The sequence below is a fragment of the Apium graveolens genome, chromosome 10, assembly GCF_009905375.1.
Source record: "Apium graveolens cultivar Ventura chromosome 10, ASM990537v1, whole genome shotgun sequence".
NCBI lineage: Eukaryota > Viridiplantae > Streptophyta > Magnoliopsida > Apiales > Apiaceae > Apium > Apium graveolens.
In genome coordinates, this window is record NC_133656.1 from 82,943,976 (window position 1) to 82,959,337 (window position 15,362).

General features: G+C 36.3%; 2 non-coding genes across 2 annotated transcripts; both read left to right on the forward strand.

Moving 5' to 3' along the window:
- The first annotated feature begins 8,128 nt into the window (after positions 1-8,128).
- Positions 8,129-8,235, forward strand: LOC141694605 (small nucleolar RNA R71). Its single transcript, XR_012563894.1, has one exon. It is a non-coding gene; the product is annotated as a small nucleolar RNA R71 (small nucleolar RNA).
- A 1,832-nt stretch (positions 8,236-10,067) lies between these two features.
- On the forward strand, positions 10,068-10,174 carry LOC141694565 (small nucleolar RNA R71). The gene has a single exon (XR_012563857.1). It is a non-coding gene; the product is annotated as a small nucleolar RNA R71 (small nucleolar RNA).
- The last annotated feature ends 5,188 nt before the right edge of the window (positions 10,175-15,362 follow it).

The following is a 15,362-nucleotide window of genomic DNA, read 5'->3' on the forward strand; positions in this document are numbered from 1 at the left end:
AAATAAATCATTTATCCTTGGTAGCGGGTAATGGTTCTTAATTGTCATCTTATTCAACTCCCGATAGTCTATACATAACCTCATGCTTACATCCTTCTTCTTTACGAATAGAACAGGTGCTCCCCATGGTGACGTACTTGGCCGTATTACTCCTTTGTCCAACAATTCCTGTAGCTGACTCGCCAACTCTTTCATTTCTGTCGGTGCCATTCTATAAGGTGCCTTCGAAACTGGTTCCATGCCTGGAGCAAGGTTGATCTCAAAAATATTTCGATCAGGCGGTAAACCTGGTAGTTCATCTGGAAACACATCTGGAAATTCGTTGACTACATGGATATCTTCCATACGGAGGCTCTCTCTTTCTAAATCCACTACATAGGCTAGGAACGATTGACAACCTTTCCTAAGCAATTTCTTAGCCTGAACGATTGTAAGAAACAATCGCTCTTGCCTCTGACCCTTAAATACCACTTTCTCTCCGTTCTCGGTCCTTAAATACACTTTCTTCGATTTACAATTTATCTGAGCATTATTCTCTCCTAACCAATCCATGCCTAAGATTATGTCAAACTCCCCTAACTTGAAAAGTACCAAGTCCGCTGAAAATTTATGCCCCGAAATATCAATCTCACACTTAGGACATAATTGACTCACATGAATCTTCTCTTGGTTCGCAATTACCACATCTATTACCTCATTCAGGGTCATTTTATCACATTTAAGTTTATCTACAAAAGTTTCTGATATAAAAGATCTAGTAGCTCCAGAGTCAATCAATACCTTAGCTTCAACATTATTCATTAAAAGTTTACTTGCTATCACCTCAGAATTCTGAATAGCGTCCTTCATCTTTAAATCAAATGTCCTTGTCGTTGCTTACGGAGTTGCGGTAGATGGTGGAGGTAATGCCAATACCTCAGCTGGCATGCTTGCACTAGTACTTATCACGTTCATCAAAGCCTTGACTGGTCCGATTGACTTGCATTCTCTAGCTATATGTCCAGTCTTTCCACACTTATAGCATGTAACTCCCGGCTTCGGTATGTTACACTCTTTAGCCAAGTGTCCCTTCTGATTGCATCTATAGCATGTCATGTTCAACTTATTACACACTCCTGAATGTCTTTTTTCCACAATGCTTGCACTCTGGTCTCTGAAATCTATTTTCTCTAACTTGTCCTTGGCTTGACTAGTTGTCCCCCTTCGAATCTTGTCTCTTGTTCAAATTTCCCTTCTTCTGAAAATTTCCGCCTCTGTGGAATCCAATCCTTTTCACACTCCTGTCTTGTGAGCTTCCGGCTTCAGACTTCTCTCCATAAAATGGAATCTTTCTCTTCTTGTTATCCTTTTCTTTTCTTGAATGTATCCCATTTCTCTCAATCAGAGCAGCCTTCTGTACTACTCCAGCATAAGTATCAAGCTCAAACATAGCCACTCTATCTCTGATCCAAGGCTCTAATCCTTGTTGGAATCTCTTTTCTTTCTCTTCCTCAGTGTTGGTATACTTCATCACAAACCTTGACAGCTCCGTAAACTTCTTCTCGTACTCCAATACATACATACTTCCTTGCTTCAATTCAAGAAATTTAAGCTCCATCTGATTCTACATATACTTAGGGTAATACTTTTCCTGGAATAACCTCTTAAACCTTTCCCAAGAAACTGGCTGATTTATCTCCATAGCTTCCACTGAATCCCACCAATAGATGACTTCCCTTTTCAGAAAATAAGTAGCATATGGTGTCTTCTGATCTTCTCCTAACTGAACCAATTCAAAAGCTCTTTCCATTTCCCTAATCCATGTATTAGCTATTATCGGATCAGTGGTATCATGAAATGCAGGTGGATTCACATTCTGAAAAGCTTTGAAAGTAACAATTTTTCGAGATGGTACTGGTGGATCAGGTGGTTGGTGTGGTTCACGGTTATTTTGGTTTTCAAATTGTTATTGAAGAGTTAGTTGTTATTGAGCTATAGCATTTGTTTGTTGTTGTAAGGTTTCCAGAAGTCGAAGAATATTAGGATCTGTGGTAGAAGTTGTTGTCGGGTTCTTCTTTTTAGGAGGCATGATCCTGAGATAAAAGTTATATCAAAACAGGTATGAACAATACAGAAAATTTCATGGTTATGGTGTCACAAGTCATTATATTCATTCAATCGGGTTTCAAATTAAACAATAAGGGTGATGCATATAAAATCATAAGAACAATTAAAAGCAAATAGAACGATAGTGCATAATTATCGAAATTAGGATCAAGGTACATCAAGATTGGAATAGAGTCTGAGATAATAGGCTAAATTAAAGGAAACAACAGGAATTCTACAAAGTCCAACAATACAATGACATGAAAAGTAGATAATGGAAAAAACTAAGGCTCCACTCCATCAGAACGGGGTCCGGTAGTCTTCATTTCACGAAGCATCTTCACAATGCACTGGAGCTCATCCGCAATCATCTGGATAGTAGACTGGCTGGAACGGTCTCAAGCTTAGTGTTAACGTACTGAACCAAGGTCTCAAGTCTCGCAGTCATCTACTCCTTAGGCTTTCCTTCATAGTTTCGGCTGTCCGGATACACGTTCTTCAATCGCTCTAACATTCAATCGTACTTTCCCTGAAGCCTACCGAACTCACACCTCAACTCAGCATACACGGAGAAAGCAATTATGTTAGATGGTTCAGAAGATGATGAGGAATGCGTTCTTTGCTGCCAACCAATGCATAGATATATATATATATATATAAGAGAATTAGTAGCTAACGATTCGAATATCCTATACCTACACTCTCGTATAATATTCTATATACCTATATACATATATAACCTATTTGGGCTGTCCGGGGACTCTATACCGTAGCTCTGATACCAAAACCTGTCACGCCGCAAACATTTACAAAAGACAATATATGAGTAATTATATTAGTTAACAAAAGGAAGTAAATACATCTGAATCAAGGATCTTTACAGTTTAGGGTTTGGAACAGCCCAACACTATTAACTATTACAACCTGATTCCAATATCGATTCCTCACACACAAAATCACTAACTACCTGGGCTCGAACACACGAATTGGCATCACAAGTCTTACGCGATGTCTGCTTGAATCTAACCATATCTGCTAGCTGTAATATCAGGGTCAGCAAGTAGTGAGCCAAATGCTCAACAAGCGCTATAATATACATAAACAAGAATAATACATTAACAATGGAATTGAAAGATTCAACAATACAGTATCAAGAGTTAAACTTTCAGGGTGATGGCATCTTTTCATGTAATAAAACCATTCAAAACCATTTCTTTATCAAAAACCATTTTATGATGCTACGGATAACAGCCGGTGATCAGCCGTGAAGTACTCCCGAACCTCGCTGGATTCTAGAAAATTCATGGGATCCCTAGGCAACCTTTAAGCCTACAAATTAAGAGCAGAAAGGACTTGCATCTCAGTCCAGATCCACTATCTAAAGAAAATATTTGTCCCCCTTTGGGACTGGAAATCCAAATTTGAACTTTTTATTTTAAAAAAATGATGTCAAGTGACAGTTAGTTCCTTAAACAGTGAGCATCTTTATTAAGGGTTCCAGATCAACTTTGAAGCACAGGGAATAGGTCCACTAAATTTCAAGGCAATGATCAACTAGACTATACTTTATCAAGGGAATTGCAAGGTTTCTATTCACAAGGAATTTGACAATGAGATTTAGTAGGGTTATCGGATAGTATGAAGGAACTAAGTCAAACTAGGTTCATGGTAATGGTTCCAGATAAGACATAGGTATTGAAATATGAAGAAGGTGAGCATCAGTTCAAAGTATAACAGGGTATCATGTTTTAGGGGTAAGAATAGGGTTATCAAGCAATCATAAATGACTTTTAAGGGATAGCTGACTTTTAGGTATCAAGATAAGGTTACTGAGTATACCTTGCATAGGGTTCCACATCACAATTACTTGGTATATTAGCATGGTATGACTTTTGAATTACTTGCATAGAAATCTCCAAACAAAGTTAAACTACTTACAATAGACACTTGAGGGGTCATGGAATTTATATATAATATGAAAGATAGATTTAAAACCATTTGGATCATATATATCAAGGTGAATGAGAATACTCGCATCATATATAAAAGCTGGGCTAACACTATCTTGCAGTATAAACAAAAAGGTAGGTTGGAAACACTTGCCTTGAGAAAGGCTTGACTTGACTGGCAGGTGGGAGCAATTGGAGCTTCACTCGACTTAAATGGAAATTTTACCCTTGTCTCGAGAGCCTACACAAAATAATAATATCCTCATTACAATATATACTCACTAACTCAACCTAATTATAAACCGAAATTACGCACATTGGCACTTAGGCCTATATACACATAAACGCCTATAATTACCTTATAAGCATAATAGTTCACATAGCCACTCATGTTAACATAGCACATTCATGTTCACATAGAACATTCAAGTACATAATAATATATCCATACATACTATATTGCATCACTAGGCTTGGATGATCTCACTCCACTTACTCAAGTTACTTAGTTATGTTAAACTAGCTAAAACTTTTAATATCGTCTCATAACTCGAAGTGTCTTTTCTAAACCATAAAGTTCTTATGGACCCTGACTTAGGCCTTACACTCTACTGACCTCATAATATCTTACAAATATGGTGGTGAACCTAGGCCTCACTCATAAGTGTCCTAAAACTAATGGTTAAGTGATTTTGCTCATTATAGTGATTTCAGGGTGACACCAATGGGTTTATGGGTACAATTGACACCCTTACACTTCAAGTTTACCTCTCAAACTTCTACACTAGACTCTTATGACCATAAGGCAACTCTCAAACTTGGTGTGGCTCAAGGGCCTAGCTTGGGCCTACCTAGGCCTAAGCTTAAAGTCCAATGTTCCCCTGTTTTCTGGACAGAAAAGTGTCATATTTTGCACTAACTTATGACACATGATTCTAACTTAATTCATATGAACTATGGCTTTAAAAACTCCTCTGACACTCCCTCTAAATAGGGCTAACCAATTCCTAGTGAGGGCCTACCCATTACATGGTCAAAACTCCTCATTTCTAAGTTGCAACAAAACTGTCCCCTGCTGGACATATTCTAAATTTTGGTGTGTGCACCTCACGAAATGGTTGGGTCTCTCTAATTTGTGACTTCTAGACTCAATTATACCCCAAGTATTAACTCCCCGTGGCTTGGGCCTAACAATTCCTAAGAAATGCCCATTCAAAATCAACACAAAACTCACATGCAAATCTGGAAAAAATTTCAGGATTCTATCCTAGCCTTTCCACCTTAACTCCCACTTTAAAACCACGAATTAAATCTCAACCAAGGAAAATTTACTACTATAAGACTCTAAACTAAGGCCTCAACCAATAATTGAGATCATCCATTCCCTATAGTACAAACATGCAAAATAAAACTTAACATGCAACTCAAGATGATCACTAAATCAAGTTCGACTAAACAAGAGGGTTATTAGCTCATAAATTCGACTTAAAATACTTAACTACTTCAAAAGATTATGCACGCTACCTTTTAAAAACTAAGATAAAGCATAATATCAAAGAAATAATTTGTTTTAAGCACATATAAGGTCGAATTTAACACAAACTAAGCATGCATTTACATTTTCGAAAAGAAGAGCATATATAACATGATTATACTTGAAAATAATGCCCTATCTCTAACTTGCAAAGTAGAATATGACTTTATAACTAAAGATCAGTAGTATGCAAAGGTTTTAAAAGAGTTTTATTCATGGAAACACTTAGTTTATACACATAAAAAGTATATCTCATAGAGAACACTTTAATCCACATGAATTAAGAGTTTCTCTTTGGAGATCACATAAAATCAAGACATGCAAGCATTAAACTTCATCTCCTATGCATGGAACTTCTTGTAAGGTGTATATTATATGAATGGGTAATGGAATTACACTATAATGGCAAGGATTTGATGAGAAAAAAATTGAAGGGAATGGGGGAAGGGGCTTCGGCCGAATGAAGAAAAAGAGAGGGGGAGGAGAGAAAATTTGAGAGTGAAAATGATGAGCTTGAGTGGAGTGTGGTTTTGGGTTAACTCCTCTCTTTATGGTTCATCATGCACTAATTCAATAGTGGAATTTGTAATGTACTAAAGAGCCCTTCTCCATTAACCAAGCAACAGTGCATGCAAGGGTAGTTTAATCTTTTGGTGGATAGAAGAAGGTTAGTGGGGTTTGAATTGTCTCTTATGCCCTTTAAATTGAATTGAAGGGTATTTGCATGCATGGGCAACTAAGTAATTTGCAATTTAAAAATCAACTAATTTATATAAAACAATTTTTATAAATATAGTTGCACCTCCATAAATCACAAAATAAATATCATAAAATAGCTTATGATTTTAGAAATTTAATGATATAAAATTTGAAAATTTATTGTTAAAAGATTTTTAAAATCGATTTTTCATATAAAATGAAGCACTTTTGATTATCATTTGAAAAATACTAAATGATAAGATTTTTTTTCAAAAAAATTTATATAAACTAATACATTAAACACTTAGTTTATAGGCACTCAGTCATATAGATCATCCACATTTATAATTCAACACAATTTAAATTTTAATTATAAACACACAATTATATATAGATAGGGTTGAGAAATACAGGTCGTAACATCTTGATCCAGTTTTCGTATTGTAAGATCACCCTTCTACACATCTATCAAGGTTCGGCCAGTTGCCAAGAAAGCTCTTCCCATGATTATGGGAATCTTCTTATCCTCTTCGAAATCAAGAATTACAAAATCAACAGGAAAGATGAGTTTATCAACCTTGACCAAGACATCCTCCACAATACCTCGCGGATATGTAATAGAACGGTCGATCAACTGCAAAGTTATATACGTCGGTTTAGGATCAGGTAGGTCCAATTGCTTGAAGATTGACAAAGGCATCAGATTGATGCAAGCTCCCAAGTCACATAAGCATCTGTCAAAAGACACTTTTCCAATAGTACATGGAATAGTAAAGCTTCCTGGATCTTTAAGCTTTGGAGGCAACTTCTGCTGCAGCACAACACTGCATTCCTCCAAGAGAGGGACAGTCTCTAAATCATCTATCTTCACTTTCTGAGAGAGAATACCTTTTATAAATTTGCACAACTAGGCATCTTCTCGAGAGCCTCAGTGAAAGGTATGTTGATATGGAGTTTCTTGAACACCTCCGAAAACTTCTCAAATTGCGTGTCCAGCTTTTTCTTCTGCAGCCGCTTAGGAAAAGGCGGTGGAGGATAGATCTGTTTCTCCCCTGTATTACCCTCAGGTGGGGTGTGCTCAACAGTAGTCTTCCTTTGTTCCACTTCTTTATCCTACTGCTTTGCTTCTTTCTTAGCCCCGGTTTCTTCAGTTAACTCTTGAGTTTGTACGGGATTCGCAACCTTCCCAGACTTAAAGTGATTGCCTTTATCTGCTCCTTAGCTTCCTTCTTTCCTGGCACTTCAATGTCACTAGGCAATGTACCAGGTTGACGATTTAACAAGGCATTGGAAATTTGACCAATCTGATTTTACAAGGTCTTGATAAAAACAGCTTGACTCTTGCACATAAGCTTCAACTCCTGTAATTCAGATTTTCATTAGCTTGTTACAGCTGGAGTTGTTATCTTGGTGTATACTGCGGTTGCTGAAAACCAGGGGGTTGTACTGCTTAGCTGGATACTGCTGATAAGGCTGTTCAACCGCATTATGAGCATTGTTCCAACTGAAATTTGGATGATTGCGGTTGTTAGGATGATAGGTGGCTGGCATAGGTTGCTGCGATCGCTGGAAGTTGCTCACGAACTAAGCTGATTCACTAGAAATTGTGCACTGATCAGTCTCATGGGCACCAACACAAAGTTCACAGACACTAGTGATTTGATTAACTCCATAATTAGCCAAAGTGTCCACCTTCATTGTCAAAGCCTTAAGTTGTGCAGCGATAGCAGTTGCTGCATCCAACTCCAGAATTCCTGCTACTTTTCCCTGAGTCAGTCTCTGGGAAGGATTCTGGTACTCATTCACAACCATCAGTTCAATAAGTTCATTATAGAAATAGTTGATAATCATCCAATCAGGCATGCCATGGTGTGGGCACTTCCTTAGCATCTCCTTATATCGATCCCAAGCCTCACACAGAGATTTTCCAGTTTGTTGAGAAAACTGAGTAAGAGCATTCCTGATTGCTACAGTCTTCGCCATGGAGAAGAATTTAGTGAGAAATTTTTGAGAAAGATCTTCCCAAGTGTTGATAGACCATGCTGGTAGAGAATGTAACTAGCACTTAGCTTTGTCCCTCAGAGAGAATGGGAAAAGTCGTAGCTTAATAGCATCCTCAGTCACATCGTTGAATTTGAAAGTGTCGCGGATCTCGATAAAATCCCTGATGTGCATGTTGGGGTCTTCAGTAGGAGAACCCCCAAACTGAACTGAGTTCTGTATCATGTGCATCGTGCTCGACTTAATCTCAAAAGTGTTAGCCCTGATGGCTGGTCTGATGATGCTAGACTAAATGTCATTAATCTTAGGCTTAGAATAGTCCATCAAAGCCTTCGGATTTTCTGCTTGATCACCCATAGCTACTACAATTGGCTCTTCAACTTTCTCTTCTTCCGCTAACTTCTTTTCTTCCTCACAAACTTCCCTACGAACTACCACAAGTTCTTCCTCCGCTTTATCCAGTGTTCTCTTACGAGTACACGAATGCGTATGCATACACCCTCGCTAGAGTACCTGAAACAAGACAAGGAACAAATAAGTAACAATGTCGGAGTCAATAAACTTTAACGACCACTAATGGAAAGTACATAAACTATAAATTAACACTGTAGTCCCCGGCAGCGGCGCCAAAAACTTGTTAGTCGCTAAACACGCGCTAATAATACATGCAAGTATACGAGTCCGCAAGTAGTATAGGATCTTTTCTAGTTCATTCCCACAGATACTGTATTGGTTAACTATTTACTTTGTGCACCTAAGCGATAATGTATGATTATTATCCAATGCTAAGACGATAAGAAATTGAGATTGTTTATAACTAAGAATTACGCTAACAATTACAACTACGAGAATAAAATTGACTGAATTGATATATATGACAAACATGGGATTCTAACTTCATTAAATACTTTATTCAATAGCTTTATTATTCTTAACCTTAGCATGCAATGGTGATGACACTAATCAGACAACACGAAACTGATAAATGCCAACTTTCGTTGCACGAATACCATTGTACCAGACATCCACAGAAGAGATAGAAGCTGAATAGGCACCAATTATATTGAGACCCTATATGTCTATAGAATTTGAAAACATAATGGTTAAAGCACAAGTTATCTATCTTGATTATATAGGGAAAGTAATATGGTTAAAATTACATACGAATCATGCATGACACATACATGAACCTATGCTAGCATGGCTAGTTCTAAATCCTTAAATTTACTTTCTCTTCATTAAGAATTAACACACTATCTTATAAGTTCGCGATGCTCATAAGATGAATATGCACAACCAATACTAGGATATCATAGAATCACTACATACTAAGGCATCAAACAATTTAACTAAAAAAATCCATAAGTAAAACCGTTAGAACCCCACGACAATGATTAGCCCATTTTGGACTCATCATCAACGTGGGTTCCGATGAAAACATGATATAGCAAACATAGTCTTTATACAAATAAATAAAACCAAGTACAAACAAGAGTTTAGGTTCAGCAAAACAAGAAACAAGCATCCAATTTACAACTCAAAACAAAGACTCACAAGAATAAACTAGATCGTCTTCGCCTTTGTTGAATTGTGCTAAAGGTCTCTTACCGTCTTCTCCTTGCGCTCTGGTCCGTCTCTGGGAAGGATTCTGGTACTCATTAACAACCATCAGTTCAATAAGTTCATAAGCTTCATCATAGCTCTTAGCCCACAATGCTCCTCCTGATGATGCATCAAGCATGGGTCTAGAAGTAGGACCCAATCCATTGTAGAAATAGTTGATAATCATCGAATTAGGCATTCCATGGTGTGGGCACTTCCTTAGCATCTCCTTATATCGATCCCAAGCCTCACACAGAGATTCTCCAGTTTGTTGAGAAAACTGAGTAAGAGCATTCCTGATTGCTACAGTCTTCGCCATGGAGAAGAATTTAGTGACAAACTTTTGAGAAAGATCTTCCCAAGTGTTGATAGACCCTGCTGGTAGAGAATGTAACTAGCACTTAGCTTTGTCCCTCAGAGAGAATGGGAAAAGTCGTAGCTTAATAGCATCCTCAGTCACATCGTTGAATTTGAAAGTGTCGCAGATCTCGATAAAATCCCTGATGTGCATGTTGGGGTCTTCAGTAGGAGAACTCCCAAACTTAACTGAGTTCTGTATCATCTGGATCGTGCTCGACTTAATCTCAAAAGTGTTAGCCCTGATGGCTGGTCTGATGATGCTAGACTGAATGTCATTAATCTTAGGCTTAGAATAGTCCATCAAAGCCTTCGGATTTTCTGCTTGATCACCCATAGCTACTACAATTGGCTCTTCAACTTTCTCTTCTTCCGCTAACTTCTTTTCTTCCTCACAAACTTCCCTACGAACTACCACAAGTTCTTCCTCCGCTTTATCCAGTGTTCTCTTACGAGTACACGAATGCGTATGCATACACCCTCGCTAGAGTACCTGAAACAAGACAAGGAACAAATAAGTAACAATGTCGGAGTCAATAAACTTTAACGACCACTGATGGAAAGTACATAAACTATAAATTAACACTGTAGTCCCCGGCAGCGGCGCCAAAAACTTGTTAGTCGCTAAACACGCGCTAATAATACACGCAAGTATACGAGTTCGCAAGTAGTATATAATCTTTTCTAGTTCATTCCCACAGATACTGTATTGGTTAACTATTTAATTTGTGCACCTAAGCGACAATGTATGATTATTATCCAATGCTAACACGATAACAAATTGAGATTGTTTATAACTAAGAATTACGCTAACAATTACAACTACGAGAATAAAATTGACTGAATTGATATATATGACAAATATGAGATTCTAACTTTATTAAATACTTTATTCAATAGCTTTATTATTCTTAACCTTAGCATGCAATGGTGATGACACTAATCAGACAACATGAAACTGATAAATGCCAACTTTCGTTGCACGAATACCATTCTACCAGACATCCACAGAAGAGATAGAAGCTGAATAGGCACCAATTATATTGAGACCCTATATGTCTATAGAATTTGAAAACATAACGGTTAAAGCACAAGTTATCTATCTTGATTATATAGGGAAAGTAATATGGTTAAAATTACCTACGAATCATGCATGGCACATACATGAACCTATGCTAGCATGGCAAGTTCTAAATCCTTAAATTTACTTTCGCTTCATTAAGAATTAACACACTATCTTATAAGTTCGCGATGCTCATAAGATGAATACGCACAGCCAATACTAGGATATCATACAATCACCACATACTAAGGCATCAAACAATTTAACTAAAGAAATCCATAAGTAAATCCGTTAGAACCCCACGACAACGATTAGCCCATTTCGGACTCATCATCAACGTGGGTTCCGATGAAAACATGATATAGCAAACATAATCTTTATACAAATAAATAAAACCAAGTACAAATAAGAGTTTAGGTTCAGCAAAACAAGAAACAAGCATCCAATTTACAACTCAAAACAAAGACTCACAAGAATAAACTAGATCGTCTTCGCCTTTGTTGAATTGTGCTAAAGGTCTCTTGTCGTCTTCTCCTTGCGCTCTGGTCCTTCTCTGACTTGATATCTATTAAAAATGACCTAATTTAAATATATATAGCAACCCTCAATAATCTGGAAGCCTTCCCTTTTAGAATTATAGTAGAAACAGGATTCTGAAATTTGGCCTCGGGGCGGGCGCGCGCTATCACAGCACATGCGCGCTACATTTCTGGAACCCCGGCGCGGGCGCGCTGTCCTTCTGGGAAAAACTCAGATTTCTTCTTAAATCTTGCTACTTCAAGCCGGCTTTCCATGAGCTTTTATTCCAACACCACCTGGACACCAAATTAACACCAAAATAATGCTAATTCACCTGATTACCTGAATAGTGTCTGAAATGCAAAAACACTAGAAAACACATTAAAACACTTAACAACTTGAGTGCAATTGCATCAATTCAGAGCTTATTAGAGCATAATAAAGTGTCGTAAATGCCACTCAATAACAGCAAAAATCAATTAAAAAATTTCCAACTCGAGGTCCCACAATGATGTATGTATGTGTGTATATTACTCTGAAAATCGACAATGTTAAAGAAGATATACAACTGAAAATCCAAGAGATTTACTACTAATCGATATTATAGAGTTCTAGTCGATAATAGAACTACTACTAATCGACAATACAAAAACATAACACTTTTGACCCACTAATCAACAGAGCAACTCTACTAATAAATAGTACTAAGCTGCTAATCGACAAAAGACAATTCAAAAAGGTAATAAAAAGCTACCAATCGAAATTTGTAAAATAACACTTGTCGATTTGTTGAGTTTTATACTTATTTTTGCTGCTATTCGATAGTAGCAAATGACTTGTCGATTTATACCAATTTGACATGTCGATTTGTAAAAATCAGACTTGTCGATTTTTACAAATCTGAATTATCAAATTTTAAACATACATACAAGAAGTGAAGATTTTAATTCAAGTGAATTATTCAAAATATTGAAATTATTTAACAATTCACTTAATTTAATCAACTCACAATTTTTATCATAAAATTTCAACATTTATCATTTAATTAATAATATTATAATTCTTTTGATTTAAATTGTGCTTCTGATTAATTTAGTCATAATTTAATTATTGACAATTAAATCACTTTCAAATAAATTGGATATACGAAAATTAATTTTGGTAATTAAATTCACAAGTCCTAAAAATATTGATTTTAATTAACAAGTGAATTTATTCGAAACAAGTTCCAGTTCTTGACTTCTAATTAGATTAATTAAAAATAACATCCCATGTTAGGTGAAAATGCTTTAAGTCATAATAAGGATCTGCTGGGAATCAGGATTTGCCAACCGTCAAGATTTGCATGTTATCAGGATTTGATATTAGGATAAAGACAGTCTTCGGGATATGACTAAATGTCAGGATTACAGAATACATCATAATCTACTGACTTATACATCCCAGGTAATTGAGGAATAGTTTAGTGTCGGTTCCTGATTTGTCGGAATGTTATTAATTGAGATATGTATAGAAACAAGATAAATATCTATTTGACATATCTTGTAATTAATAGAGCAGCTGTGTATTATATAAACATATAATAGGTTATCATTATTGATAATTTTTTATACGAGTATCATTGTAATCTAGCAGATCTCAAGAATATTAGAATTTCTTAAGAGACTTTTATAACAATTTATATCAAAATTAATAAACTATTATTGATCTTACATCCTAATTTCGATTTGTTGATATAATTGTATCCAACCCCCTAAATAATTATATCTTTACTGTCACGCCCCCAACTTAAACAGCAAATTAAATATAACTATTACAACATTTTTAAAAGAAGAATACACAACCAACTCCAAGATCTTACAGTTTAGGGTTTGGAACAGCCCAACACTACCAACTATTACATCTGATTTTAAATACCGAGTCCTCACACAAACTATTATTACTTATTCTACCTGAGCGCGAACATAAGCATTAGCATCACAGGTCTTACGGGCAGTCTGCTTGAATCTAACCATAGCTGCTAGCTGTAATATCAGGGTAAAGCAAGAAGTGAGCCAAATGCTCAACAAGTGCTAACAGTACGATACAAAACATAAATCGAGATATAAATTAAAGAATGTCAATGGGAAGACATAATCTGAGATAACGAGAGATAAAACATTGGGTAATGGCATCATTTTTACTTGTATCAAAACAAATTTCAAAAAAATCATGTCTTAATCAAAATCATTTTAGGACGCTACGGATTACAGTCGGTGATCAGCCGCGAAGTAATCCCGAACCTCGCTGGGTTCTAAAACATTAATGGGAATCCCTAGGCAACTTTTAAGCCTAATATAAGTGTGGAAATGACTCGCGTCTCAGTCCAGATCCACCATTCAAAGAAAACATTTATCCCCCTTTGGGACTGAAAACCCACATTTTATTCATTTCAAAAAAAACCCTGATACCGAATTAAGACAAAATCTCTTTTTACAATAAACATCTTTATCAAGGGATTATAAATCAACTCGAAATACGGGAAATATGGTATTAAATCTCAGGGCCACGATTCACAAAACTATACTCTGTTAAAGTAACTGAATGGTTTTCATATATCAAAGTTTGGACAAAGGAAATTTAGTGAGGCTATTGGATATCATGAAGGGAAATGCCAAATTGGGCTTAAAGCAATGGTTTCTCATCAAGGTTCAAGTGCTGGATCTTCAAGGATGTAAGCTTCATGAATACTAAGGGTGTTAAGGTATGAAGAAATGATTTTTAGCTCAGGATATATCAGAATTGACAAGCTTTAGGATAAGAATGAGGGGCATCAATCAATTAGGGACAACTTTGATAAATATCTGGCTTTCAGGTATCAAGGTAAGGTTCTATATGGGTTCAAGTATCAGGATGAGATATCAATACTTATGAATCATCAGCATGTTAATCAAGAGAATCAACTAAGAGTGGTAACTACCCTTTCCTTTATCATGGCATTCAAATTAGTTTAGTATACTATCATGAATAAGACTTTTGAACTACTTGCAATACGTACTCGAGGGTTCATGGCATTTCTATATGATTCAAAGATAAACGTAAGATACGCTTGATTTAATATATCAAATGACAGGGATAGTTGTAGCAGTGTATGAATTATTAGCAGTAGATACGAAGGTCAAGTTGAATCACTTGCCTTGAGAAAGGCTGGTCTGGTCTGACTGGTAGGAGCAACTGGAGCTTCACTCGACCTTTATGGCAAGTTTTCCCTCGTCTTGAGATCCTACATAAATAATAATCCTCATTATAATATATTCTCACTAACTTAACCTATTTACAACCCGAAATTAAACACGGATGACACTTAGGCCTATATGCACCTAATTTTATATTCACTTTTAAATTACGAAAGTACATACATAGCCACATAATCACATATCATATATTTATACCAATAACACCATATATACCATAATGCAACACTAGGCTTGGATGATCTCGACTCACAACTTAAGTCACTTGGTCGCTAAACTAGACAAGGTCTTCAAATTTTGGCTTCCTAACTCGATGTGTC